The sequence below is a fragment of the Adiantum capillus-veneris genome, chromosome 3 (assembly GCF_014529385.1).
Source record: "Adiantum capillus-veneris isolate H3 chromosome 3, ASM1452938v2, whole genome shotgun sequence".
Taxonomy (NCBI): Eukaryota; Viridiplantae; Streptophyta; class Polypodiopsida; order Polypodiales; family Pteridaceae; genus Adiantum; species Adiantum capillus-veneris.
The window spans coordinates 25,556,687-25,584,601 of record NC_140933.1 but is presented as its reverse complement, the minus strand read 5'-3'; the positions used below and the strand labels follow the sequence as shown (position 1 = coordinate 25,584,601).

At 48.3% G+C, this 27,915-nt stretch overlaps 1 pseudogene across 1 annotated transcript in view; it reads left to right on the top strand.

Moving 5' to 3' along the window:
• Positions 1 to 8,025, top strand: part of LOC147460633 (uncharacterized) — a 60,227-nt pseudogene extending 52,202 nt beyond the window's left edge. The window contains exons 2-3 of the transcript XR_015187503.1: positions 6,897 to 6,991; positions 7,074 to 8,025. The product of XR_015187503.1 is annotated as an uncharacterized LOC147460633 (transcript). The remainder of the gene's footprint in view (positions 1 to 6,896; positions 6,992 to 7,073) is intronic.
• The last annotated feature ends 19,890 nt before the right edge of the window (positions 8,026 to 27,915 follow it).

Sequence of the window (27,915 nt, the reverse complement as noted above, 5' to 3'; positions counted from 1 at the left end):
TCTTGGAGTACTAGGACTTGCTTGGCCCACATCTCTGTAGTGCTTTCCAGTATATCTTGCACACAGGAGAGATGCCTGGATTAGAGGGGTGTCAGCTTTGTAAAGACGAGCACACAGTCAGGTACCTTTGTCAGGAGGTAGAGGCAATCCTTTCTTGCTCATACGCTCGGTCAGACAGGGCTGCCCTCTTGCCCCCTTCCTCTTTCTGTTCTATGCTGCGGGATGAGCAGGTTTTTGGTGTCGCAGTAGGTTGGTTTGTGGGGCTTAGCACTTCCTATTCGGGGAGATGAGCCACTGGACGCTGAGTTTGCTGACGACTCAGCCTTGTACTTGGATGGCGAGGAGGCCAACCTAAACAGGTGTGAGCAGGCTCTTGAGACCTTGTGTTGTGCATCTGCAAACTGATCAACTGGAGAAAGACACTGGCTTTCTCAGTTAGTAGTGCTCCTGTGTCCGATTGGATGCCAGGTGAGGGTTTCAGGTGGATTCCCCCAGGGATTGCAGTTCGGTACTTGGGCTGTCAGGTTGGTCTGGATTTCTCTCTTGAGCAGCAGATTGCTCCCCTCCTCCTGTCTATCAGGAGGAAGTTGTTACACTGGAGCTCAGCACGACTTTCTTTGGCTCGGAGATTAGTAGTGGCCAACCAGGTGTTGTTGGCGACTATGTGGTACATCACTTCTTGTTGGATCTTCTCGAGTTCTTGTATCAGCCAGGTAGAGAGGCTGATCAGGAACTTCCTTCAGTCAGGACGTGAGACTCAGATAGCCCGAGCGAAAGTGGCTTGGCAGGTCATCACTCTTCCTTGTTCACAGGGAGGGCTTGGGAACATTGACCCAGCACAGCTGAGCAGATCCCTTCTCGGGAAGTTCAAAGTCAGTGGACTTCTTCCACGTGAGGATCCATGGAAGGAGTTCCTACTACATCGGCTTCGTGCTAGGGTGCTTCACGCGGGAGGCCCCTGGCGACCTTCGACCAGAGGGATCTTCACAGAGATGCGCAGAGTTGGTTTGAGGAGGAGATTGGAGGACCTCTTCGCTATGAGTTTGCTTTGATATTGGGAGCATTTCCGGCGAGGCTAGGAGCAACGACAGCCTACTTGAAAGGAGGAGCGCCTACAACAGCACCTTGTTTGAAACCCCATGGTTAGCACCCAAAGAGGCCACTTGGTTGGTAGTCGGCGTCATGTTTCCTGGGGTCCCATGGCAGCGGGTCCAACACGCTCTTTAGGTGACTGGTTAGAGTTTTCAGGCTTGTCAAAGGAGTTGCAGGGTTTCGAGCTACAGGGCATGAGAGGGGTGCAGAGCATGTGCTAGGACATCTCAGAGGCAGTTCCAGCTGAGTGGCTCACACCTCTCGAGCCAGTAGCATGTAGGTGGATGGGAGCCTTCACACGACTGGAGATTCTCATCTCAGTTGGGGCATGCTCAGAGACTATTCCCTCCCTTTTTTTCGAGTTACATGGTGAGGTTCTCATCTCACTTCGGACATGCTCAGAGACTGTTCCCTCCCTTTTATTCGAGTTACAGGGTGAGAAACGGAAACTTCTTCCTTCCGTAAGTAAAAGGAACCTTGAGCACAGTTCGGAGCACTCATCTTGAGCAAAGTTCATCATTCAAATCCGCTTCACCTTACAGATACACGGCGAAGGAAGTCTCTAGAAATGCAGCCATCCCACAACAAGTGGCAAATATCCTCTTCTGCAGTGGAGCAAGGGACTCAAGAGGAGGAGCGAATATGACGCGGCCTAAGAAAAGTGCCAACTAGAAGCACTGCAAGCAAACAACGCCAAAGAAACAGTCGCTCCTTCAAAGGCAAATGGCTTTTCCACAAGGCAGAGAGAAGCTTCCTCCACCAGAGATCAGATTTGTGCCAAAGGGCATTGCAATGATCAGCAAGCCATGATTGTGGTAGAAGAAGAGCATAAATTCGACTCGCAGAAATATCTCGAAAAGGCGTTTCCTGAATCAGACATGCGATCACCATCAAGCGACACCTCGTGAGGAGTTGTCTGGTTAAACGAGCTCTTTCCACAAGAGGCACCAATCACATCATGCATATTGCTTGAGTCAAACAAGATCACCATGTGTTAACCATTCACATGACCATAACACTTCATGAGAGACTCATGAGCTAGATGATCATTAGAAACTTGGGACACACTAGCGTTCTCATTTATGGCATTAACAGAGGATGCGGGTTCTGTGGGTTCTTGAGATTCGTTGGATGCATTCTTAGGACATGTCTTCTTTATATGACTCTTGACGTGACATTGATAATAGCGACCTTCCTTAGAATAAATGATTTGTTCTTTTGGTTTTATGTATCCTCCTATAATTCCTTCTGCAGTTTTTCCATCTTGGGTTAGCTTAGATATAGCAGGTGTTTTAGCTTTACCCTTAAATTCATTTTGAAAGTTCTTTTCCGAAGGATTAGAGAAAGATGAGCTAGAAGAGTTACCATTCTTACCGTTCTGTGGGTTTTGAGGAGTCTAAGAGGTCTTGTGAGAAGACTTGTTCTCCTTAGGCTTTCCTTTGTTACGCTTCATCTCTTGTGCGAGAGCAATCGCTACCGCCTTGTTGAGATCTATTGGGTCGAGTACTTCGACATCAAACTTGATATACTCATCCAAGCCAAAAAGGAATGCCTCTTTGCACTCATCATTTTACGTAATTGGGTGCCTAGCTGCAAAACACTGTTAGAGAAAGACATGACTGGCATACCATTTTGCTTGAGATTGCGCCGCGCTAAGTACTAAGGTGGCATAAACCGCACCTTGAGCTTGTCTTGGAATTCGGCCCAATTGTAAGAAAGGGGCACTCCTTCCTTGGTTTCCTCTAGGAGTGCGGCCAACTGTGCCTCTTGCCATGCTTGATACCAATTAATGGCATCATCGGTAAGATACATGGCTGCCATCAAAACTTTGTTATTCCTTGTTTTCTTAGTTGTCGCAAAGTAAGCATTAAATTGATGCAACCAAGAATGAATATCATTAGCATCCATCTTACCATCATACTTACTAAACGTCAACTTCTCAGTGGCTAGATTGTTGGAGTCCGCATTTCTACTTGTGCTACCTGATGAACTGCCCACATCTTTGATCGGCTCGGATTTTGAGGTGAGTATGTGTAGGACCAATTCCAGCATGCGTCGGTCTCTCTACGCCTAACGCTCTAATTCCAAGGCCCCTCGTCTTTCTTTGACCGCTATGCATTGGGCTTCACGTGCTTGCTCACGCTCAAGCTCCAAAGCTGCCTTTCTTTCTTCGCGTGCCAAGCGCGCTTGCTCACGCTCCAAGGCTACCCTTCTTTCTTCGCACTTGCAATCCAAGTCTGTCATTCTTTCTTCGCGCTTGCAATGCAAGCCAACGCGTTGCGCCTCTTGTTGTAGCATCATGTCCATCAAAGTCTCCATCGGATTTGGTGCAACCAGTGGCGGGTGATAGCATGTAAAGGTGATGCAAAAAGTAGTGTGCTTGACACTTCTTGTGTGGCACTTATGGATGGTGCTTTAGCACACGTTTTTTAGGTTCTTGTGAAAACTAATAATTTTAAGTTTTTTAAAACTTTGCCGCCAACGACTTTGACAATTTCTTGGCTTTTGTCTGTCCGTCTGTCTTTCACGCGTGCTGCTCTAGCTGAGCGCCTCTCTCTGGAGTTTGAGCTCTCTTTCCCTCTACCTGGAGTCTGAGCTCTCTTTCTCTATCTGTGCTTACATGCCATACAACAATCTGCCTCCATCTCTCAGGAGCCTTCTCTTGAAGCAAGCAAGCATGGCTTGCGTAGCCCTCTGCCTCATTAATGTCTACCTGGCTTGATGTAAGCCATATTGCAGTTGACAGGTATTGGTGTGGCTGGAGAGAATCATGGCTGGAGAGAATTTGCAGCAGGGTATTGGTGTGGCTGATCAGAGGTGGCAACGAGAATTTGAACAGCAGCAGACTTCTCTCTACTCTCAATGTGGATGGCAGCCCATGAATAGATGCATCAGCAAGTTGGAGGAAATTCAGCACCAACATGTTTGTGAGGGTGAGAATAGCTTGGAAGAGGAGGGGATGTTGCACCGGAGGCACTGGCAACCCCACACGAATACACGTACCGATAGGTTGGGAGAAGAAATTCGGCACCAGCCCATGTGTGTAGGTGTGAACAGTTTGGAAGAGGGGAGTGTGCACCAGAATCATTATCTACACAATTTGCAACTTGCAATGCATCCCACATCTACGGAGGCAGCAATTGGACACCAACAACATCCAAATGTGGATCACATTGGATGGCAGCCCATGATTGCAGACAATGAGTTTGGTTGCAATGAGCAAGCTTCAAATCCAATGGAGTGGTCTCACTCATTTGAAGATCATGTAGAAGACAATCCAATACATGATGGGCTGCCCCCTCATGGCCGCATAGAGTACTCAACTTCAATTCGCCAAGAAGCCACACACAGGATGCGACAGTATTGGGCCATGACAAAACGAGAGAGCTGTCAAAGGAAAAGAGAACGTGATGCATCATGCTTGTCAACGCCGGAAGATATGAGTACAGTTTGCACAACAATGGTGCTTTGCTGGCAAGAAGCTACAAAAGGCATGAATTGTGAAGTTAAGAAAGCCACCTCTCGATTGCTTTTAGAGAAGCCAGCTTTTCGACGGTTACACCATGGAGTAGAGAAATCTATACTCTCCAACATACATGGTACAATCACCAAAGTCAAAGCATCATTGTCTAAAGAGGAGCTGAAACTTAAAAGGGCTTTATGCATGATGCTGGTAAATAGCAAAGGGGATCCATCAAGGTCTATAAGAAATTCGGAGATGGCGAGGTTCACAAGGCTGCATCGACGAAATTTTGCAGCAGCTAATGAACGATTAAAACAGTCTGAGGCGGGAGCATTTCCATTGCAATTATGCCGACGCCAATAGCCTCAAAGCCGCTGCATCACACAGGAGATAAGAGATAATGTTTTTGCTTTTTGTCAAACGAAGACGCGAGTGTCTCTAAACAAAAAGGATGTGTGCTGGAAACGTCTCGGACGAAAATCTTACATTAAGCATCCAATACATTTGCTTGACGAGTCACAGGTATGCTCTGAAAATGCTTGAATTATTTTGTTCTCTTGTATGCAATAGTATAGGTACCATGCGTACATAGGTAGTAACTACATATAGGTAGTATTACATCAAGTATAATGCTGTCTATCAAGCCCGAGAGGTGTGTAGGCTCCAAAAGGTAATCTTTCCGGAAGACTAGCATTCATGAGGGGAGTCAAGTACCTCAAGTATACATAAAAGCAATCAAAGGTACTTTGGGGCAAGCTGCATAGACTCTTCAATACTACCAAAGTTTCTATATGTTACTTTGTAGGTGTATATTAGCTTGAAGATTACCTTGAATACCTACATGTAGATGGTAGTAATACTTTCCTGTCACATCATAGGGGTTGGTGCTCAAAAGCACCAATGTAAACTCATAAGTCCTATTTGGGTACTTTTGGATGACCAATGTACATTCAATGGTAGTTTAAAACAACCTTTGTGAACTCATAGGTCCTTTATAACCATGCATGTATACTATTACATCCTCTTAGGGTACTTGGAAGCTTCAAAGGTACCTTGAGATTAGGTAGAAGCTACCATGAGACCAAACATGTACTTCCAAAATACCAAATCTAGGTATAGGTACTTTAGAGGTAGTATTTGTGGTGCTTATTAAAGTACCAATTGTAGGGGCTTAGGTACTTTGCAAAAATTGATACTTCTTAAAGCTAGCATGAGACCAAACATGTACTTCCAAAATACCAAATCTAGGTATATAGGTACTTTAGAGGTAGTCTTTGTGGTGCTTATTAAAGTACCAATTGCAGAGGCTTAGGTTCTTTGCAGAAATTGATACTTCTTAAAGTATCATTTACAGTGTCTAAGGTACTTTAGTACTTAATGAAAGGTCTAGGAAAGTACCATGTTAGGTAGAAAATTCAAGTTACAATGACTTTGACCTTGTTTTGACTACAGGTTTTGATGAGATTTACTTTTCATTGGACAGGTGGATCTCTATAGGAGATTCCAAATGCAGTATTCGCACATCAAGATCTCTCTCAAATGTTTTGAAGGATTGAAGCCTTGGTTTGTTCGTAAGTTGAAGGATAGGTACACTTGCTGCTGTATTGCTCACATAGAAATGATATACATCAAGGAAGCATTCAACCAGATGAGACAAAACAAGACAGGAGTGCACAGTGAAGGGTGTGGCTGCAGTTGTGATATATGCTTCACAGAAGAGGTCCTAGGAAAGTGTGGAGCTGCTGCGTACACGCACAGTAGCATCAACAGCTTGGCTGAGATGGTATTATGTCCAAAGCCAGATGACTCTACGTTTCATAAACTGTCTTGCTTGAAGGGAGAATGTGATCAATGTGGATCAAAGCGGTTAGTGCTCTGTCCAAGAGAAAAATCTGAAAATGCATTCCAGATTTCAGTAAAGGTGTTTGAAGACGTTGCGTCAGCCCATCAAGAAGCCAAGAAGCGCAAGGATCTACTGGTCAAGGAGATGGGATGCAAGGACTTTACATCCTTCCTTGAAAATCATCTAACCATCTACATCAAACACAATTTTATTGCCAGGTGGCAATCTCAACAATTCAAAGACTGCATTCAAAGGTTTCCTAGAAACGTGGTAGTCTCTGTTATAGACTTTGCTGAAAATTACTCTTACAAGGAGCAAAATGAAATCCAATCAATGCATTGGTACTCTTCACAAGTCACCATCTTGGTGCACATCACTTATGTTCGGGACGAGGCTGACAGGGTCTTAAAATATATACATTTTCACATATCTGATGACAAAGAGCATGACACATTGTTTGTACAACATTGTATGCAAGTTCATAGTTTGTGGCTACAGGAGCAAGGTTTCAACTTCTTGAAGCGGCACTGGGTCTGGTCAGACGGATGTGCTACTCAATTCAAGGCATCTAGACCATTTTTCTTTGTGTCAAGGTATGCTAGCTTCCTTTGACTCTTAAACAATTGTGCGAGTTTTGTGTTCTTGCCTAGTCTTTGAGACGTGTGATTGATCTAGGTACTACTCTTTGACTGACATTGAGATGCTATGGAGTTTCTTTGCATCGGGCCATGGCAAAGAAGAGCATGATGGGGCTGGTGCTATCGTCAAAAGGGCTCTGACACATGAGCAATTGAAACGTGACGCTTGGCACATGAAGTGTGCCAAGGATGTGGTCAATTTCTTGAAACATAAATTTCATGATGAAAACACCCAGTCAGATTTGGGAGTCGAAGCGGCTGATGTACCCAGGGAGAGGAAATGGAATTGCAAGCGAGTGGAAGGGTCACGCTCATTGCATTGTGTGAATGGACACTCTAGGAATGACAAGTGTGCACTGCGCTATAGAGCTCTCTCATGTTTTTGTTACCCTTGTATGTCACAACGCTGGAGGCGATGCCTTAACAACACACATGTCGAGAACTGGAAGTACATCAACATCGAACCCTTGGATGGCAGTGATGGAGAAAGCGATCAATCAAGTGACGACGAAGGATCAGATTTGCCTATGTATGGTGGACATCATGATGCAATCAGTGACGCTCTGCGTGTAGGTGACAACTTTTCCACGAATGCGAACGAAGATGGAGCAGACTTCTATCTCTTGAGGTGCTCAAAGGAGAAATACAAAACAGCACGAGCGCTAAGAGATTCTTGGGACAATTGCATTTTTCCAAATTCATATCTGGTTGAGGGATACTACTATGAGCTAGTTGATGGTACCGAGGATGTTTATTACATCCCTCCTGAACAACCAAAAGTGTTGTTGGCATCACACTTGGTTCCATCTATCAAGATACCCTTGAAACCTTACATGGTGAGCCACATAAGTTCAGATTATCTGCAGAAGTTCATGAAAATGTGTACAATAGCATGCTAATGGTCTTGTAGGTCTTTCTATATTGGAGCTTGATAAACAGTTGTTTTGCTGCAATTAGTGTTCGTTGTATTTGAGTCCTCCAAAAACACATAATCACAAATGTAGCCTCCTGATTCTTACTTTTATCTTTTTGCAACATATCATTAAATTTGGTACTTTAAGTACTATAGTTCAGGTTTCAAGCACTTTACTGCTTTTTCAGGTACTTATAGGGGGTATCTAAGTAGTCTTAAAGTACCAATCACAGGTTCTAAGTGCATGTTCTTCATTGAAGAAGTGTGCAGATTAGGTACTTTAAGTATCATGAATGCACCATATCTGTAAATTTGGTACTCTAAGTACCATTGCTGGTAGTCTCCCAGCATTGTCACATGTATTTATCTGAAGGTAGTGTACCATTGTGGGTGGTTACACAATCCCTTTTTAAAATACCTGTTTGCACATTGGGTACACCAAGTACCATGGTTGGTTCTTGTAGTGCTACTTTCCAGTGGTAGAATGCTAAAAAACAGCATGATTGTAATGACAAGAGGTCTCCAATCTTGAAACATAGCATGGTAGTAGAAGCCTTCATTTGCCTATCTCACACACCATCCACAGCCACAACCAAGCACACACTACCCACAAAATAAATTGAGTCCAAAACGACAATGGTGACATAATGGAATAATTATAAATTCAATTTTCGTGTTGCCGACTAGTTACATGTTAGGCAGTCAGTACAGAGGCATTCTGAATGTTGCCAGGAAAACATCCCTCATGGGAAGTAGGCATATACATGGCTTTGTGGAGAGCGTTAGCTTACAAATAGGTAGCTGTAATGACAAGTCTGCTTATACAAGGGGTTGCTACAAAAGTTGGCTTCACAAAATTACATAAGTTCTTTACAAATACACCACTACATGACAATGTAGAGACACTAGCGCTTAAAGAGCATTGGCATCAATTGTGCCCCTTTCAAGTATTGTTCATAACTGGTCATCTTTCCACCACGCCGCAATGCAGCTTTAACATAGTCGTCCTCCGATGTAGGCTTCACATTATTGAAGGTGACAGCTTTGGCTGACCGATTTGTAGCATCACGCCATTTCACAAGAGCCTCCTTCATGTCCCTGGACAAGAAGTCACTACGCCGCTCCTCTAGGCTAGGTACAATGATGTAGGAACCGGGAGGATTATAATGGCATTTATAGAAACTGTTGTCAATCAATAGCACATTGCTCGCATCGTATCGTTGAACCACCTTCAGAAAATTTTTCAAATTCTTGAAAAAAACTGGTTTTCCACCTATCATGGAGAATGTGGCTACATCACATAGCTGTTGTCCTGACCATCCACTGAAGTAGTCACAAATCCCCTTAAAACCTATAGAGACTATTCTGTCCACTCTTTCCAGCATTGTTGAACCCCAAATGTAAATATTTTCCCAGCCCACAGACCAAGCTAAGAACTGTTTTGCATCCTTGGGAATGAAGAGGTACCTGAAAACTACAACAATTCCCGCTCGGTGGGCATGCATAAATCATACATATAGCAAAAATTCTGAAAAAGACTCAATCAACCTGTCCCTCGCCTCTTGGATGAGGTCGAATGCAGTAGTTTCCATATCAGGAGGGTTAGATTTAAACCATGAAGCGTAGAGAACACCATTAAGATCAAACACTAATGATGGTCGTGTAGGGTTATCGAATGGCAACGATGTGATTGTGCTTGGAACATAGGGCGGTGGATCTCTGATGATTATTATTTCCTCGACAGGCAGTTTGAGAGTCACCTTTTCTTTTGGTATCTCTGTAAAAGACATGGTTGCAAATTGAAAAGGAATAGACTAAGCACCTTTCGAACACTGTACAAACGTGACCATTGTAATAAAGCAAAAAAGACAAATGGAGGCCAACATAAAATTCTCATTTGAATTCCAAAAGCAAAAATCAAAGATTCTTGACATTACAAGAGAGTGAAGACACTAAGTGACAAATGTCACAATTTCTTGCAAACACGAGGCTTTGGGGGGTGGGAAATATTACTGGGATGTCGGAGGGGAGTACTTTTCATGGGGGACTTCTTCGGGGGAGGCAGTGACTCCGGAACTTCCTTGATCGTCGCTTTTCCATCTCCACCTAAAACCAAGACCCACTCGACTTACACGCAGTTTAGCATGAACATAAGTTACAGAAATGACACTATCAATGAGCTTGAACCTACAAACTTCCTCTATGTGCTAAGATGCTTTTCCTGAACAATTCATGCGTAAAGGAGGTCTCACCATCACTCTCATCCTCTGCTTTGTTAGATTCCTGTTGTGAACGGGTGATATCTGCTGCTTGCGCCTTTTTGGATTGTCCAGCTGCACCATAAAGGGGGGACAATAAAAATCATTCAATGCCTATAGGGATCCAAGTCCTGTGGCCACCATCATCGTGTTTCTTTCGCTTCTTTGAGATCTTCACCATATCACTAAGGAAGACAGGAGAATCTGGATTTGCATCACCGTGAACCATTTTTTGCACGGCTTCCACTCCCTCTTGCGCTACAGCATCCGTCAAAGTAACATCAGCATTTTCCATTGGTTCAATTACCTTTTGTTTTGGTTCACCTTCCGTCTCTTCAGAGGGCTCCACCTTAACAACTGGGGTCTTGTCACGTGCCACATGCGAGTCTTCCTCGCCAGCCAGAGTTTTGTCACCTGCCAAGGATGAGCCTTCCCTACCAGCTGGAGTTGACTGATCAACAGACTGCATGTCAGTGTCCACAGTGAGGCCGTCGGGAGTTGCATCAACATTCCGTATTGGCACCTCAACTGGTAATGTTGCTGCATAAGACATATGACTGGAACCTACCACTGCACCACAAAAGTGTGCAAAATAAGTTAAAAGCATTCTTAACAAACTCTAGTAATCAAGGCAGACATGGAGAATAAAAAACCAACCATTATGCACAAGCATTGACTTTGCCGATTCCGGAACACTCTGCTTACAGGAGGGGTTGGCACATACTTTCTCTGACGCAGCCCATCCAACAAAACACAAAGCATGGTATGTATCACCACATGCTAGTGTATACACACACACGACGTCGTAATCCACAAAACCTAAACCACATGCAGCACAAGCTCCTGGAACAATCACTTTGGCCTACAATTGACTCCCATGCTCGCGAGCTGTGGGACATAGCAACATTGAATCACCTCTCTTCACTTTCACTAGCAAGCTCTCACAAAATTTGAATTGAGCAGCACCTGTAGCTTCTGATGCTACCAGGTCAAGCAGATCTTTCTGCACCACAAAGGGGAAGTAAATATTAGTCCATCTGTCCAAGATTAAATGAACTATCATAATTACTTATACATATAGTACCAAGGGATAGCAAGGATATGTTGAAACCACCAATTGCAATGTATTGTCAAAAAAGTAGCAAGGATACACTGGAGGGACTTATGACAGTACCAAGGATAGGCTAAGAGTATCAATCAAAAGAACTTACCATTGAAGGTAGTTTGCAAAAAAGTAATAGGTACTTTCACAATGTACAAACACATGCATGATGCTTTGCAAAAAAGGCAAATATGTACTTTTACAATGTACAAACACATGCATGGTACTTTGGAAAAAAGGCATATGTACTTTCATAATGTACAAAAACATCCATGGTACTTTGGAAAAAGGCATATGTACTTTCACAATGTACAACCACATGCATGGTACTTTGGAAACAAGAAATATGTACTTTGAAAGATAAATGCATATGATTTATCAATAAAACTATGACAAGTACTTTAAAATCTACCAAGTAATACAACAATATGTACAAAGAACCTATGTGGAACTCATGGAACTTGCAAAAAAGGAATAGGTACTTTGACAGTGTACAAACACATGCATGGTGCTTTGCAAAAAGGCATATATGTACTTTCACAATGTACAAACACATGGATGGTACTTTGAAAAAAGGCATATGTAATTTCACAATGTACTAACACATGTATGGTACTTTGAAAAAGAGGCATATGTACTTTGGGCCCAAGAAATATGTACTTTGAAAGATAAATGCATATGATTTCTTAAATAAACCTATGACAGGTAATGTAAATTATATTTTTTTTCGAGAAATAGATCCTTCTATTAGTTAATGAAAACTGCCCATAGGGCTACATCCACCTCTGCGAGAGAGGGCTACAACAAGCATGATGGGGAGACTCTCCCAATGAGAAAACAACATATATACAATGAGGCTAAATCAAGAGATGGGAGGAGGGAAGAGCCACACAGGTGGACAGTAGTGCCATCTGAGCACCCCCTGGACTATGGTGTAGAAAGGCCCAGGGCGCCAGAGTCCAAGAAAAGCCTCGCGGCGCTCCCGCATGCGGTCGGAGCTGCCCTGTAGTCCCTTAAGCTGTCCTCTGAGAGTATGGATCAGCTCTAGCCAAAAGTCACGAACAGTCTCTGCTCGTGGCACAGGACGAGCCTCAAAGATGCGGAAACAGTGGGCCCGCCAGATGAAGCAGAGAGCTAGGCCGCTGATGAGCTCCCAACACTCCTCTCTCTCACTGCACCACTCCTGTGGAGTAAGCTCTGTAGCAGGCTGGAGTGTAGGTCGCCCCCCCTTATCACTATCATCCTGCTGGTGGAAGATAGCTCAAACTGAAGTGCTGGGCCCGTGAGGGTGGACCAAGCCGCTGCCCCCCAAGGGTACTGTCGAGCCGTGGAGAGGGCAGGCATCAGCCGAAGAACACGTAGCCACACTTGCTGGGCCGAGGGACAGTCCCACAGACAGTGACGCTGACTCTCCACCAACTGGTCACAGGCTGCACATGCACAAGCCAGCTCCCTACTGCTGTGGCTCTGTGTGCAACCAACCACTGGAACAAAGTGACGCGCCTCAGCTGTCTGGAGTCCCACGGCCTCTGCCAAAAAGCTGCCAAGAACTCGACTGTGAGGCCCTCCTCCTGCCAATGACGTGCTGCAGCGGGGCGGGCCTCTCTCTGTGCTGCAAGTATATGACGTCCAAGCCGAACAGTGTACTGAAAGAAGGGGACTCCTGGGCGGTCTGCAGAAGAGAAGGGGTCCCTCCATAGCCACTCACCAGGATCGCACTGTACTCGTGCCAGTGGACAACACTCCTAAGCCCATAGCCTCCAGCGTCCAGTCTCAAGAGCTGCTGGGTCAGGGTCTATGACGCAAGTCCTCCCACAGATGCCCACAACTCGGATCCTCTGGAAACAGCACTCTGCTACCTGTGGGGCCTCTACTGCAACTCGCTGTAATCGTCTCCCACCCTGAAGCTCGAAGAACAGGGCTGTGACAGTCTCTGAGCAAGCCCTGACTGAAATGAGAACCTTTAGTCGTGTGAAGGCTCCCATCCACCGGGGTGCTATTGGCTCGAGAGGCGTGAGCCACTCAGCTGGAACTGACTCTGAGATGTCCTGACACATGCTCTGCACCCCTCTCATGCCCTGTAGCTGGACAGCCTGCACCTCCTCTGACAAACCTGTGAACTCTAGCCAGTCACCTAGAGAACACGCTGGACCTGCCACCATGAGACCCCAAGAAACATGAGGCCGACTCCCAACCAAGTGGCCTCTCTGAGTGCTAACCATGGGGTTCCAGACGAGGGGCTGCCGTAGGCACTCCTCCGTGTACGTCGGCTGTCTCTGCTCTAGGCCACGCCGTAAGAGCTCCCAAGATCGAAGCAAACTCACAGCGAATCTGTCCTCCAGTCTCCTGCTCAAACCAACTTGGCGCAACTTTGTAAAGATCCATCTGGTCGAAGGTTGCTAAGGGCCTCCTGACTGAGGCACCCTGGCACGAAGCCTCTGCAACAAGAATTCCTTCCAGGGCTCCTCGCCTGGAAGAAGTCCTCTGACGACAAACTTCCCAAGAAGGGCTCTGCTCTGCTGTACAGGATCAATGATCCCAAGCCCTCCCTGAGAACAAGGAAGTGTGATGACCGACCAAGCCACCTTGGCTCGGGCAATCTGAGTATCGCGACCTTACCAAAGGAAGTTCCTGATAAGCCTCTCTACCTGGCTGATACAAGAACTCGAGAAGATCCAGCAAGAAGTGATGTACCACATAGTTTCCAACAACACCTGGTTGGCAACTACTACTCTACCAGCCTGCGAAAGTCGTGCTGAGCTCCAATGTAACAGCTTTCTCCTGATGGACAGGAGAAGAGGAGCAATCTGCTGCTCGGGGGACAAGTCCAAACCAACCTGACAACCCAAGTACCGAAGTGCAGTCCCTGGAGGAATCCACCTGAAACCCTCTCCTGGCATCCAATCTGGTACAGGAGCACTGCCAACCGAGAAAGCCACTGTCTTTCTCCAGTTGATCAATGCGCCCGATGCACAGCAGAAGGTCTCCAAAGCCTGCTCACATCTGTGTAGATTGGCCTCCTGGCTCTCTAAGTACAAGGCTGAGTCGTCAGCAAACTCAGCGTCCAGAAGCTCATCTCCCCGTATAGGAAGTGCTAAGCCTCTCATACCAACCTGCTGTGACACCAAAAATCTGCTCATCGCCTCCGCTTAGAACAGAAACAGAAAAGGGGCAAGAGGACAACCCTGTCTGACCGATCGTGTGAGCATGAAGCGCTCACCTCTACCTCCTGCCAAAAGCACCTGACTGTGAGCCTGTCTGTACAAAGCTGACACCCCTCGGATCCAAGCATCTGAGAAGCCCATCCTGCGTAGCGTGCCCTCTAGAAAGTCCCAATCAACTCTGTCGTATGCCTTCTCAAAATCGAGAATAAGAATCACAAGGTCCTCCCCACGGAGCCGTGCAAGGGCAGAAGCCTCCCAAAAAGTGAAGATGTTGTCAAGGATACTGCGTTCCTTGACAAAACCTGTCTGAGTCCCATGTATAAGGCTCTCCAAAAGTGGCCGAATGCTCAAACTCAAAGCCTTGGCAAGAATTTTGTAGGCTGAGTTGAGGATGGTGATGGGGCGCCACTGTCGAATCTCATCCAAGGAGCCACCCTCCTTTGGAATAAGGTAAATCAGGCCCTCACTCATGCTATCCGGCATCACTCCTGTGTGCAGAATGTGTTGAAAGGCACTACAAACATCTCGGCCAAGCAGGTCCTAGTACTCCAAGAAGAAGCTGGGAGTCAGCCCATCCTCACCGGGACAGCGACCACGAGGAAGGGCCCTAAGAGCGGTGTGCAGCTTCTCAAGCTGAAGAGACATCTCTAGCCTCTGGCGCATCTCCTCAGTAACCAGACAAGGCATCTGTGCCCAAACCTGCTCCCTGCATGCATCCTGTGGCTCTGACTGGGGCTAAGCCGACAGTAACTCACAAGCAACTGACCCATCGGGTCTCCTCAACTGATTGACCTTGGCATGTGGGTGCCAAGGTCCCACTGTCTCAAAAAAGGCACCTGTAACTCTTTCACCCACCTGAGTCCACTGAGATGCGTCTCGGTAAAAGGCAAACTCATGACGACTCTCCTCTGTGCAAGCAAGCTCCTGTCGAGCCTGCTGTAACTGCCCCTCCAACCATGGACTGTCTGGATGCTGCTCCTGCATCCTCTGTAGTGAAGCAATGCCTCGTCTGAGACGTTGCTCCTCCTCTCTCGTTGCAGCCCGTCGAGCCAGAGACTCCTGGAGAAAAAAGTGGCTAAGTTGAGCTAGGCCTAACGCCACTCTGTCTACAGGTAGAGCCTGGCTGTCCATGCCCTCTGTCCAGAGAGCCTCTACCCTCTCTGAGTGCTGAGTCCAACATGACCCGCTCTGGGATGAGAAGCATCGTGCTCCCACTCCTCTGTCTGTCTGCCACTGTGAGGATCACTGGTGCATGGTCCGAGAAGGAAGTCCCTGCCAGGATGCCCACGGATCCGCCCAAGTCACTGAAGTGGTCACTAGTGTAGAAGCGATCTATCCGCGATAGATTCACTCCTCCCACTCGGCGGTCCGATCTAGAGAAGGCAAGACTCTCTGGAGGCCTCACAAAGCCAGAATGCTGCCATGTATCCGAGACCCTCAAAGTCATACACAACCTCTCCCAAGCTGCTAACTCGACTCCATGCACAGTAGCATGGCTGCCTCCGATCCTGTCAGAAGGGTCCTCCAACATGTTGAAGTCCCCTCCTACACACCAATGGTCAACCTGTGGTAAGGACTCAGCAATCTGTGACCAAAACTCTGCACGAGCACTCGCCACATTGGGCGCATAGATGTTCAGGAAGCCCACAAGGCCACCCTGAACCTGCATAGTGATCCACTGAGCCCTGCCTGACACAATAATCCCTCTGCCCACAATGGCCTGCTGCAATGAGTCCGCAATAGTCATACATACCGCTCCCTGGATGCCTCCAGATCCAAAAGCAGCTGACCAAAAGGTATCATAACGTCCACGCAAAATCTGACCACATCGCCGAATGCGGCTCTCAGACAAATGGTGCTCCTGAAGCATAAGGAGATCAATCTCTCCTCCCACAAGGCAACGCTGAAGCTCCTGACGCAATCGGCCCCGCTGTCCCTGAAACTGGGGCCCACCTAATCCCTGCACGTTCCACGAGACGATCCTCATGGGGAACGAGAGAGAACAGATGCTGCCGCAGCAGCAAGACGGGCTATCTTCGAGGCTGGCTTGGATGGGGAGTAATCCGCATCCGAGCGTCCTCTAGATAGGCGAGACTGCAGTGAGTTCCTGGCCCAAGCCCAAGCAGAGCGAGTCGTGCGTAAAGCAACCTCCTCTGTCCAAGAGTCCTCATCAATGTATACATAGCAAGGCAAACACTGCCTATCAGCAAAAAAGTACACCACAATGTGCCTACATCCTGCTGAATTTGGGGTTGTCACCACAAACTTGGCCAGTGGCCACAAAGTCTGTAGCAAATCTGTAACTTCAAGTTCTCCCATGTGGTGAGAGAACTCCAGAACCTGTGTATGTAACCATCCCACCACTGAGTCGAGGGATCACTCTGTCTCGGTCCTACCACAAAGGGGGAAAGAGAAACCAACTGCCGAGTCCAAGGCCACCGTCCCCCTAGCGACGAGAAACAAAGCATGGACCTTAAAGCCGGCTGCCTCGTGGTCTGCTGCGGAATCGCCGAGAAAGCGAGTGAACCCGTAATTGAAGAAATCCCAGCGGCGTTGGAGGTCAATGCGTGTCAGACCCCGAGAGATAGCTGCAAGGGTAGATGTCTAAATCTGCAGAGGGGGCGGCAAGAAAGGCTGACCCTCTCTGGCTAGGCGATTCGTGGCAAAAGCGCTGCCAAGAGATCTCCTAGCCGCCGGCGAGGGACCAGTCTCTGAGTCGACTGTGGTACTGAAGCAGGAGGAGAGGGAGAAGGAGCTGGGGGGGGGGGGGGGGGGGGAGGGGGGGCAGAGGAGAAGAGATGCGGGTTGGGGCGACAGAGGCAGGGGGGCGAGGTGGGGAGTGGACGGGAGCAGAAGGCGGGGGGGGGCGATGAGGAGGAGGAGGGGAACTCTGAAGGGAGGGCGGATGGCGAGGGTGAAGCGGAGGTGGATGCTGGTGTAGGGGGCTCCTTCTGCTCAAGAGGACCAAAGCGGTTCCCCGTGGGAACCCACTACTGCTGAGTAGGCACCTGAGGGCCACTTTGAGTGCCAGGCTGTCGCTGTGGCCCCTGGCGTCGACGGCCACAGGCCTGCTGCCACCCCTCCTCCGCTGGAGCCCCAGGCTCGGAGGGTGGCTCAGAATCTGTGCGCTGTGCTGCTGGCTGTGGCTGCGGCCCAGCCTTGGCAGGCTGGGGCTGAGGCTGAGGTGCAGGTTGTGGCCTCCTCCGTGGACAGGCCTTCGCTAGGTGGCCCATCTGTCTGCAAATGAAGCACTGGTTCGGGAGACCCGAGTACTCCACACTCTGTCTAAACCAACCCCCACTCACCCGAGGCAGAAGGATGACCTTAAGGAGCGTGTGGGTATCTCTGACCAAAACTCGAACTGAAGGGATGCCAGCCGCACTGGCAGCTACTGATGCTGCCGTATGAGGTGTTTCCAGGACTGTCCCGATGGCGGAACCAATCCTGGAGAGAAGTGGAAGGTACTCCCTCCGTAAACCCGGAAAGCAGATTGAGATGGGGATGTCTGCCTCCTCTACTAGCACATTCGAAGTCGGGTCAAAACCATGTCGCCACTGTCGAAAGTGGGCGCGTGATGCTCGGATGGCCAGTGGACTCATAGCTATGACCTTGGAGGCCATCCCGGAAGTCTCGAACTCGATCTGGTAGTACCCCTGTCCGAGAATCTGGACATCCATGATCTTGCCCACCTCTGCGAGAAGGCGGGCCTGGAGAAGGTCTTGCAGCTCTCCTCTGCTAGGTCGGGTGCCGAGAACCTTGCAGATGACCAAAGTCGCCTGCAAGCACTCTACCTCTGTGGCAAGGCTCGCTTGGTCTGTCGGCGAAAGAGCAAGTCGAATGGTGGGCTTAGCGGGGTCGGGCGAGGGGGCTTCAGGCGAGTCCCTCTGTGGCGAAGCTGGAGCCTCCATCTGTGTCTACTGCTGTGGCGTAAGAAGAGGATGGCGGGCGGAATCTGCAACTTGACACGCCAGGCACTGCCCCAAAAACGAAGTCAATGCTGAGAGTACCGATGTGCAGGATGTAACAGTGAGGAGAAAAAAGCAGGCGGGTCGAGGGGGGGGGGGGGGGGGGGGGGGCAGCGGGTGGAGACGGCTACTGCGAGAGTGCGAGCAGCAACGGGCGGGGGCAATGGAGGGAGCGGCGCAACAGGGGGGGGTCAGCAGCGGATGGATGCAGCGGCAGGGGCGGGTGGGGCTGCAGCAGCGGCAGTGCCGCGAACTGCCACAGTTGGGGAGGGGCAGCGCGCGGACACGCAGGGCAGCAAGGAGGCAGCGAGGGCTGGCGGGGGTGGCAGAGAGAGGGCAGACGGGCAGCGACCGGCGGGGGGGGGGGGGGGAAGGGGGGGGCGCAGCGCAGGGGATACAGCAGCAGCGAGCGTTAGGTACTGTAAATTCTACCAAGTAATACGACAATATGTACAAGTGCCTATGTGGTACTCATGGTTGCACCTTCAATTTGAACTACCATACAAAAAGCTTCCGTATTAATTAGCTCCAAAAAGTACCTTAAATCATAGTCACATACATGGACTTTGTGATTTCCACCAGTATCCCTCACCTTTGTGAAGCAGTGGACAGTAAACTTCCATTGGTGCATACAAAAAGTAGCATGATCTATTCAATCATTGTCAAATGGTAAATTTTCAGAGCATGACCTATTTGCTACCGCACCTAAGCTCTACAAAGCACCAATAATGTCTCATTGGGTACTACAAAAAGTACCATGGTGTATATTATCACATTCATGTGGTGAAATTTGACAGTTCTACCTCGTTTCTACCATCCCTAAGCTTGAGTGAAACATCTATAAGGATCCATTGGTACTTATATAAAGTACCATGTCATATTTAACCCTTGTGAAATGGTGGAGTTTAAGTAGTTCTATCTACTTACAGTGCCTTGTTAAGTACCAATAAGACTCCATTGGCACTTGTAGAAAGTACCATGTGAAACACAATCCCAGTCAAGTGGTGAATATTGAGAGTTGATCTTGTCAACATGGTACTTACACTATCCTTTAAAATACCTATGGTGCTTAGACATAATGTAAAACCTAAATACAAGGTTTACTTTTAATACACAATGTATCAGTCTTGACGCGTACCTCTATACGATCATCATCGGCTCTAATCAGGGAGTGGCTTGCATCAGCCCCAAGGACGGTCAATGCACTTGAGAGAGCAACGATCTTTTCATCAATCACCAAAACTTCAGAATCAGAGTTACCACCTGCTCCCTTCATGCTGGCTTGTAGTGTTTGTAGCTCACTCAATTGCCCTTGAAGCACGGCTGCAGCTGATGATGTTCCCTCTATCTTCCACATGCTTTGGCTTTTCTCTTGTAGTTGGACTTGGGCTGCACTTATTGTGCTTTTCACACACTCTAGTTCTGTCTTTCTTGCAGCCAACATCTGCTCCACTTCTGTCAAAATTTGGAGGTTAACAAAGCTGCAATTCAGATTAGACTGAGGGCCTAGACTGCAAGAAATAGAGCCTTTCCCTGTCATCCTCTTATGGTCAATGCGAGACTTCGGAGTGAACTGTGTGGTCTGAGTCACCTGCTCACTGCCCTCATTGCTATCAGCCCAATTCTTGAGCTTTTTTTCCATCCCACCCGGGAGCTTCTTGTAATGGTCTAGGACCTGCTCACCAAAAACAGCCCATGCAACCTTCCGCCGCTCACCCTTTGGACTCTGCATGGCAACTGGACATCTCTCATATACAAAAAGGGTTGAAAACTTGTGCGTGATTTCTTTGTTGGTTGGCATGGCTTGATACACTTTGTGAAACAATAACCTGCATTCTTCTGCATATTCTGGCCGCACTTGATGCAAGAAGAGCCTACCACCTTTCTCCCTTTTCTTTGTGAAGACTGAGAGCCAATCCTCATCTGTCACATCCTCATCAGACAAATGCTGCTATAGCATGCCTTCTAAGCTCAAACCGTACTCCTCATGTAGGTCATGTCGTGTAGAGCAGAATCTGGTCTTACTTGGGATATTGCGCCTTCCGAGATGCTACCATTGGATTAGAAAAAAAGCAAATGTGCCTGTAAAACAACCAGGCACAACTTTTACCACAAAGTACTATCATGACAGGGTGAGCGCTCTTATCAGAGACAAGAAAGGTGTCCTTTGACGACATACTTGCCCCACTCTTGGGCTTGCTGCTGCTAGAATGCAAGCTGGCAGATGACACCTCAGTGGGTGATTTGTTTGGTAAGGTGCACTTTCGTGAGGGTGTCTTCATTTCTGGTGTACCCATTAAAAAACATCAAATCTTCAAAAACGTATGCAACACCATGAGAGAGAGAGAGAGAGAGAGAGAGAGAGAGAGAGAGAGAGAGAGAGAGAGAGAGAGAGCATAATTTGCAAAGACATGACGCAGCATTGTTGCAGCTGACAAGGAGCATCTCTCTCTCTCTCTCTCTCTCTCTCTCTCTCTCACACACACACACACACACACACACACACACACACACACACACACACACACACACACACACACACACACACACACACACACACACACACACAGGGAGGGAGAGAGGCATGCGCATATGCCATAGAAACCTGGGCAGCCATCAAGCAACATTTTTCACACACACAGATAAATATGGCCCAGCATTGGGCGGTTGACAAGCAACATTTCTCTCTCTCTCTCTCTCTCACACACACACACACACACACACACAAGGACTAGGGAGAGAGGCATGCACAAAGAAACCTGGGCAGCCATCAAGCAGCATCTCTCTCTCTCTCTCTCTCTCTCTCTCTCACACACACACACACACACACACACACACACACACACACACACACACTCTTCTGACCAGCCTTGAGTAGTAAATGGCTTGCCTGCTGGATGAAGGAGATCGTGGCAGTGTCGCACAGCAGAGAGTAGCGTTGAATTTTCTCCAACAAGTCGTACGAAGCTCATGGGCCTCTTTGCATGGAAGAATCCTTGACGGTCACTGGACTTCCCAAGTGCCAGTAAGCTTGCATTTCAAAAAATGATGAATTCTTGAAATGAACCTCCCAAATATTGATACACATAATCAAGTTAATCTAGACCCTCACCCATAGACCCTCACCCAACGTGAAAGTACCAAAGTGATCCACCATTTTTTCCTCAAAAACTGACCACCTTTTTATGCTATCACCCTGGTGTAAATGGGGAACAGGGAGGATCGGAAAAAAATCCTCCTGGTGGGGGAAAACTCTTCGTCACTGTAGCTGGCTACAGTCACTTTCACAGGACACAGTTAGTACAGTTGGTCTAGGTTGGTTCACACTAGACGGACTCTCTTGGCTGGGCAGTGACGTGGCAGCAGGGATACGAACGGTGGTCTAGTGGACATCGTGGCCAGGTCACCACCACTCAGTTTGGGGATAGATTTAGATGGCTGACATTTATGAGCCGTTGGTGGCTCTTTATGGTTGTATATATGAGTAGTAGCGGTTTGGTCATGGGGATCTTGTACGTAGTCCTCTAGAGTGAGTCTATACACAAAGCACGTCTTCACCATCCCGGCACATCTGAGCCTCGACACCCCCATTGTACCTGTGAGTCTTGGGCTGTAGCTGAGTGTGCTGCCACGCCAGAGTCTGTATCAGTTCTTTGAGATAGTCGAGTCATATGTTCTGGTCTGCTGTTGTGCCTTTGTGAGATCTGTTGATGTCTATTGTTTCCTTTCTTTTCAGTGTGTTTGAGTGAGATTGTCACGCACATTGCACTAAGGACCACCCATTGTAGAGAGCACGACACATTATCCGCGCTGCAGGTGTTCTCATTTTGGAGAACACGATGGGATACTCAACTGAAATCTCACTCTGTGAGGTACAAATCTTGAAGCTAGTTGGGTCTATCTAGCTTCGCCTACCTTGCCTTGCACTATTGTCCTCTCGCCTGGTCCAACTGGTTTAGTCCTCCTGGCCCGAGTCATCTCTCGCCCTGGTCCAACCAGTCCTTGTCCCCAGTCTATTTCTCCTCGACCCTGGTCTAGTCCTCCCCGTCCCTGGTCTTGTCCCTGGTCCAGCTTGACAGCCTGGTCTAGTCACTTGCCTGGTCTAGTAGAGTCTAGACTAGTCTTTAGTCCGTTCAAGGTTTTCTTGTCCAAAGCTTGGTTGGATTGGTGGTCACTGCATGACACATACAAGGCGGTCAGTCAAGCGTCAAAGCGCACTATTGAGCCCTCTCAAGTACTATAATAGAAGACGACCTTTGGTACCTAGTAGAAGTCCATCAACCTCATCACCTATACCTCCACATACATCACCCATTCCTTCATCAGGTTCCACATCTTCCAGATCACCTCCTCTAGTAAAGCTCTCTCCTATTCTGCTACAGCAGGCTATTGAGCAACAGGCTCAGTAAGGGGCCATGGAGGCTTTGGCAAGTGTTTTGGTCAAGGTGAACATCAAGTTCCCTACCTTCAAAGGACTTCTTTAGAGGATGCTGACGACCATGCAAGCAGGTTTGTATCTCTCTGTAGGGGTCGTGGTCTTAATAGAGAGGATTCTTATTTGGTACTCTTTCCATCTACCTTGGATGGCTTAGCAGACAAATGGTACAGCCAGTTTGTAGAGAACCATTTTGCAACCTACGCAGCCTTAAGGCAACAGTTCTGTGCAGCTTTCAGGCCAAGTGACTACCAGGAGAAGGTGTTGGATGAGTTGGCCAACATGGTGCTCCAGCCAGAGGAGACTTTTGCAGAGCTTATGACTAAGACCAAGTCTCTAGTTTCCAAGCTTCCACAGCAACCCGATGAATTCATGGTTAAGAAGTGGGTGGAGAAGGCGCTTCCCAAAACTTCTCAGCAAAAACTCCAAGAGAGTCTCCGACCCGACGCCACTTTGGAGGAGTTCATCGCAGCTGCTACTAGGATAGAGGGGGCTAGGAAGCTGTTCAACAACTCCCCTCACACAGACACCCCTTCCGTGTTTTCGGAAAGTAGGAGATGTCCTTTTCTCTTAGACAGGAGAAGCCTCCACATCACGAGGCATTGGAACAGATCAAGTGCGAGCTAGAAGAGCTCAAGTGTCAGCAAGAGACTAAGGCTACGGTTTGGTGTAGCACATGCCGCTCTCCAGGGCACCCTCCACAGGAATGCCTCCTTCGGGCTTACTGCCACTTATGTGGAAAATCTGGACATGAGGACAAGGACTGTTACTACCTCAAAGGATTGCGACAAATACAGCAAAGTCTTGGTCCTACTCCTCAACAAGGGCCAGCACCTGCATCCAACATGGTTTCTCCCTGTGGCCATCCACACCATATGCCACCTTTGCTGACAGCCCCTCTTATGCAAGGTATCCAGAGCACTTTTCCCTCTCAGAGCTTTTATCATACCCATGCTCCCTCATCACCTCAAAGCTTCTATGCCTCCATCTCCAACTCAATGCACCAGGAGCAAGGACCACCTCGCCCTTCGACTCACCCTTTGAATCGGCCCATTTTGTGCTACAGATGCGGGGAATATGGGCATTACCAAAGCAAATGCCCCCTACCAGAAGGGTCCCCTCCTTGCCGTCATTGCCCTGAAACGAAGGATCACTACAGTAAGAATTGCCCTAAACTTCGTGCATCCACGGGTTCGAACTCAAGTCAAAGCCAGAATGAGTTTGCCTTTCCCAAGCTCAATTTGATAGCAGTGAGCATCGTTTCTCAGCCGCCCCCTTCTACCCACATGGTTACCCCTCAAAATAAGCTGCCGCAGTTGGCAGAGGAGCCATCGGGCGTCCTCACCCGGGCCGAGAGAGCCGCTCTCGGTCTTAGCGTTCCACCAAGTTCAACTCCCCCACACAGTCTCACACCAGTGGATACCCTGCCTGCAGCTATTATCAAGCCATCCCCCAGTGCCATGAAAGAATCCAAATCTTTGTTTTCCGATATTGATGAAGCTTCTTGGAAGCAGTTTCCGATCTACAAAAGATCAAGGTACCCGAGAAACCACTGGTAGACGGGAAAAGCTTACAGCAGAGACAGTCTTGAAGAACACCTCGAACAAGTGTCCCTCTATGACATGCTGTGACTAGATGCAAATTTTAGAAGTGACACCCTTGCTGTTATTCAGTCACTTTATCCTGGAGCAGGTCCTAGTGGCGGGCACCTCCCAGTGCGACCATCAGAGTCCTATATGATATCCAATCTCGCTGCTCCACTCACTGATTATAGAAGCCCTCGCCTGACAGTGTCCGTTTTGGGTCGGCAATTCTCAGAAGTGATAGTGGATGGTGGATCTAGCATCAACCTGATGCTCAAGTTCACTATGTTAGCTCTAGGTCTACAGCCTACTCGCCCTGCTCCCTTCACAGTTACATTGGCTGACCAGCGGACAGTCTACCCAGTGGGCATAGTGGACAATGTGCCTCTGCAGGTACAAGACTTTACTTTTAACTTGGATTTTGTTATGGTTCGTCTTCCCCAGGTTGAGGGCGGATTTCCCTTGCTCATTGGAAGAACATGGCTGCGACACACTAAAGCACTTCATGATTGGGGAAACGACGCAATGTGGATACATACTTCTGGCTCCCCGATGCAACCCATTCTCTTAGAAGGAGGTATGGATCCAGTGGTGCAGCAAGTTTCTTTGTCAATGGAAACCAACCCTGAACAAGAACAGCCTACTACACCTGAAGGGTCAGACGAAGATTTGTTGGAGTGGTTGGAGGCTACCAAATCTATGCCTTGTTATGGAGTCTCTATTCACTCTTTGCCTGAAGGTACACCCTCTTCAAATGTTTCCACAGTAACTAAACCTAATGAGCCACCTGAGCCTATGAAGAAGCATAGAAGCAATAAGAAATCTCCTCTACAGGAGTTCACCCCTCCTCAAACATCAACCCCTTTGGTGTCTGCTTCTCCGACCAGAACAAAGCTCTCCTCTGTGTCTAGCAAAGTCCCTTCAAAGAGCCCATCCTACAAGATGAATTCCAAAATCATGATAGCCGTGTGCTCCTTACTTGCTCCTATCTACCCCTATCTCCTTGCCCCTACACACAATCAGAATGCCCACATCCTTAGGGTTCACAGTTGTGGCAAAGAGATCATCAAGAGTGCCGAACATTGTTGTTCCCATCATCTACAAGAGAGTCACCAAAACAAAAGAGAGCAAGCACTAGTGTTGTCCCCTGCTGCTATAGGCTCCTGGCGGCAAGCCCTCCTCCATTGGTGCTGGCTCCTACATTCAGTTGTTCAGCGGCTGGTGGAGGTGGAGCTGGGCCGAGAGCAGCTGCAGGTGAGCTCCATCATCCCCGCCACTCCTCGTCCCCCTACTCACCCTCGCCGTCTCTCCCCCTCGTTCCCCTGCCCAGCTCTCGCCCCTCTGTCCCCCTTGCCCCTACCTACTCACCCTCGCCCCCTGCCTAGCTCTGGCCACTCTCTCCGCCTAGCCCCTGCTCACCCTTGCCCTTACCCAATTTCCCCCTTCCCCTCACCCCTACCCACCCCCTCGTCCATTCCCTCACCAGTCCTCGCCCTAGTCCCCCTCACCAACCCTCGCCCTAATCCCCCTCACCACCCTTTGCCCCTAGTGCCTCCCCTCACTTGCCCTCGCCCTTGCCCTCCCTCCCTCGCCCCTACCCAAACTTTCCCTCACCTCGCCCCTACCAGCCCTCGTCCCTCTGTCTCTCCTTCGCCCCTACCCACCCCTCACCACACCCCCTCCCCCCTACCCTCTCCCCCTCACTTGCCCTCGCCCTTGCCCTCCCTCCCTCTCCCCTACCCTCCCCTTCACACCCCCTCGCCCCCTCTCACCAGCTCTCACCCCCCCCCCCCCCCCCCCCCCCCCCCACCAGCCCTCGCACCCCTCGCCTCTCCCCTCCCCCTATCCACCCCTCGCCCCACCTACCCAACCCTCGCACCTAGTTCACCCTCACCATCCCTCGCCCCTACCCAGCCTCCCTCTCGCCCCCCTACCCAGGCCTCGCCCGTGCCTAGGCCGCGCCACCCATCAGCCTCAGCCTGTTCTACCCCACCCCGCTGGTTTCATTGGCATTTCGATCAGACTATGCTGTACCAGTGTGATGCATAGAAAAACTAGTCAAGGGCGTTTTGGAAGACCTCTCATACTGTTGTTTCTCCATAGTCCTCACAGGCGTTTGGGCAAACGACACACACACTCACATACATTCCACACACATACTCTCTCTCTCTCTCTCTCTCTCTCTCTCTCTCTCTCTCTCTCTCTCTCTCTCTCTCTCTCCAAACGTGAAGCATATGAATCTCGCATGAACAAAAAAACAGCCCAAGCGGACATGAAAGGGAAAGCAAAAGAAGAAACAAAATGACAATGCGAGACCCACGGGTTCACGGAACTACACGTGACAAGTTGGAATTGCAGAGGCTTCCCGTGGCATAAAGGAGAAGGATTAACGGAAGTCCTACCACAAGCCGACATTCTCTTTTTATTGGAAACATGGGAACATGATGCATGTAGAATACTACACATTGAAGGATATGTCACACACTCCCTACGGATGCCATGTACAAAAATGAGGGGATAAAGAGGAGTCGCGGTGATATACCGAGAGGAACTCAGAAAAATGATCACAATTTGCAAGACAGATGCTCATAACCGGTACATATGGATCAAGTTTGACACAAAACCTAAACCTATGTTCATTGCCGGGTGCTACATCCTCCATAGAGAGTCACCATTCTATGGTGCCTTCAATGTAGAGAAGAATTACCCTTTCGAGGATCTGTATGTCGATATCCATGCCTATGCACAAGAAGGGATGATTATGCTTATTGGGGACATGAATGCTCGCATAGCACATGCGCAAATGCAAATGGTGGATCTCATGACACCTCCAATGCTTGAACATAATGAGATACTAGATCCCACATGGGAGAGATGTTCGAAAGATCTCATTACAAACCCACAAGGTATTGCATTGCTCAGTATGATGACATCCTTACAACTAATCGCCGTCAATGGAACAAGTAAGTTTGAAACATCGAGAGAATGCACATGCTACACGGCCAACAAAGGCATGAGTGTTATTGATTATGTATTGATTGCATATGAGGCATCCCATATTGTAAGTAATTTTACAATTGGGAAGAGGTCATCCAATGCGGATCACACCCCAATCCATGTATGGCTACAAGTTCCTACTCAAAAATCACAAAAACAGCCCCATGCCTGATCACGGACATACAAAATGCAAGTGGACAAGAAAAGAATGTATGCAGAACATCTAGACAATGCACTTTCTCATGTACCCATGCCATCACACATTGAACAAACATGGCCAATTTTCAAACAAGCTCTATGTGACGCTGTGGAACAAACAATGGGAAAAACGCATCGGCGAGGAAATCATGTTAAAGGGCTACTGCATAACCCATGGTTTGATGAATAGTGTAAGTATCTTGGGTTCTTTCCTTGAGTGATACAGAACACTGCCAAAGCTCTGATACCAATGTAAGGTGCAGC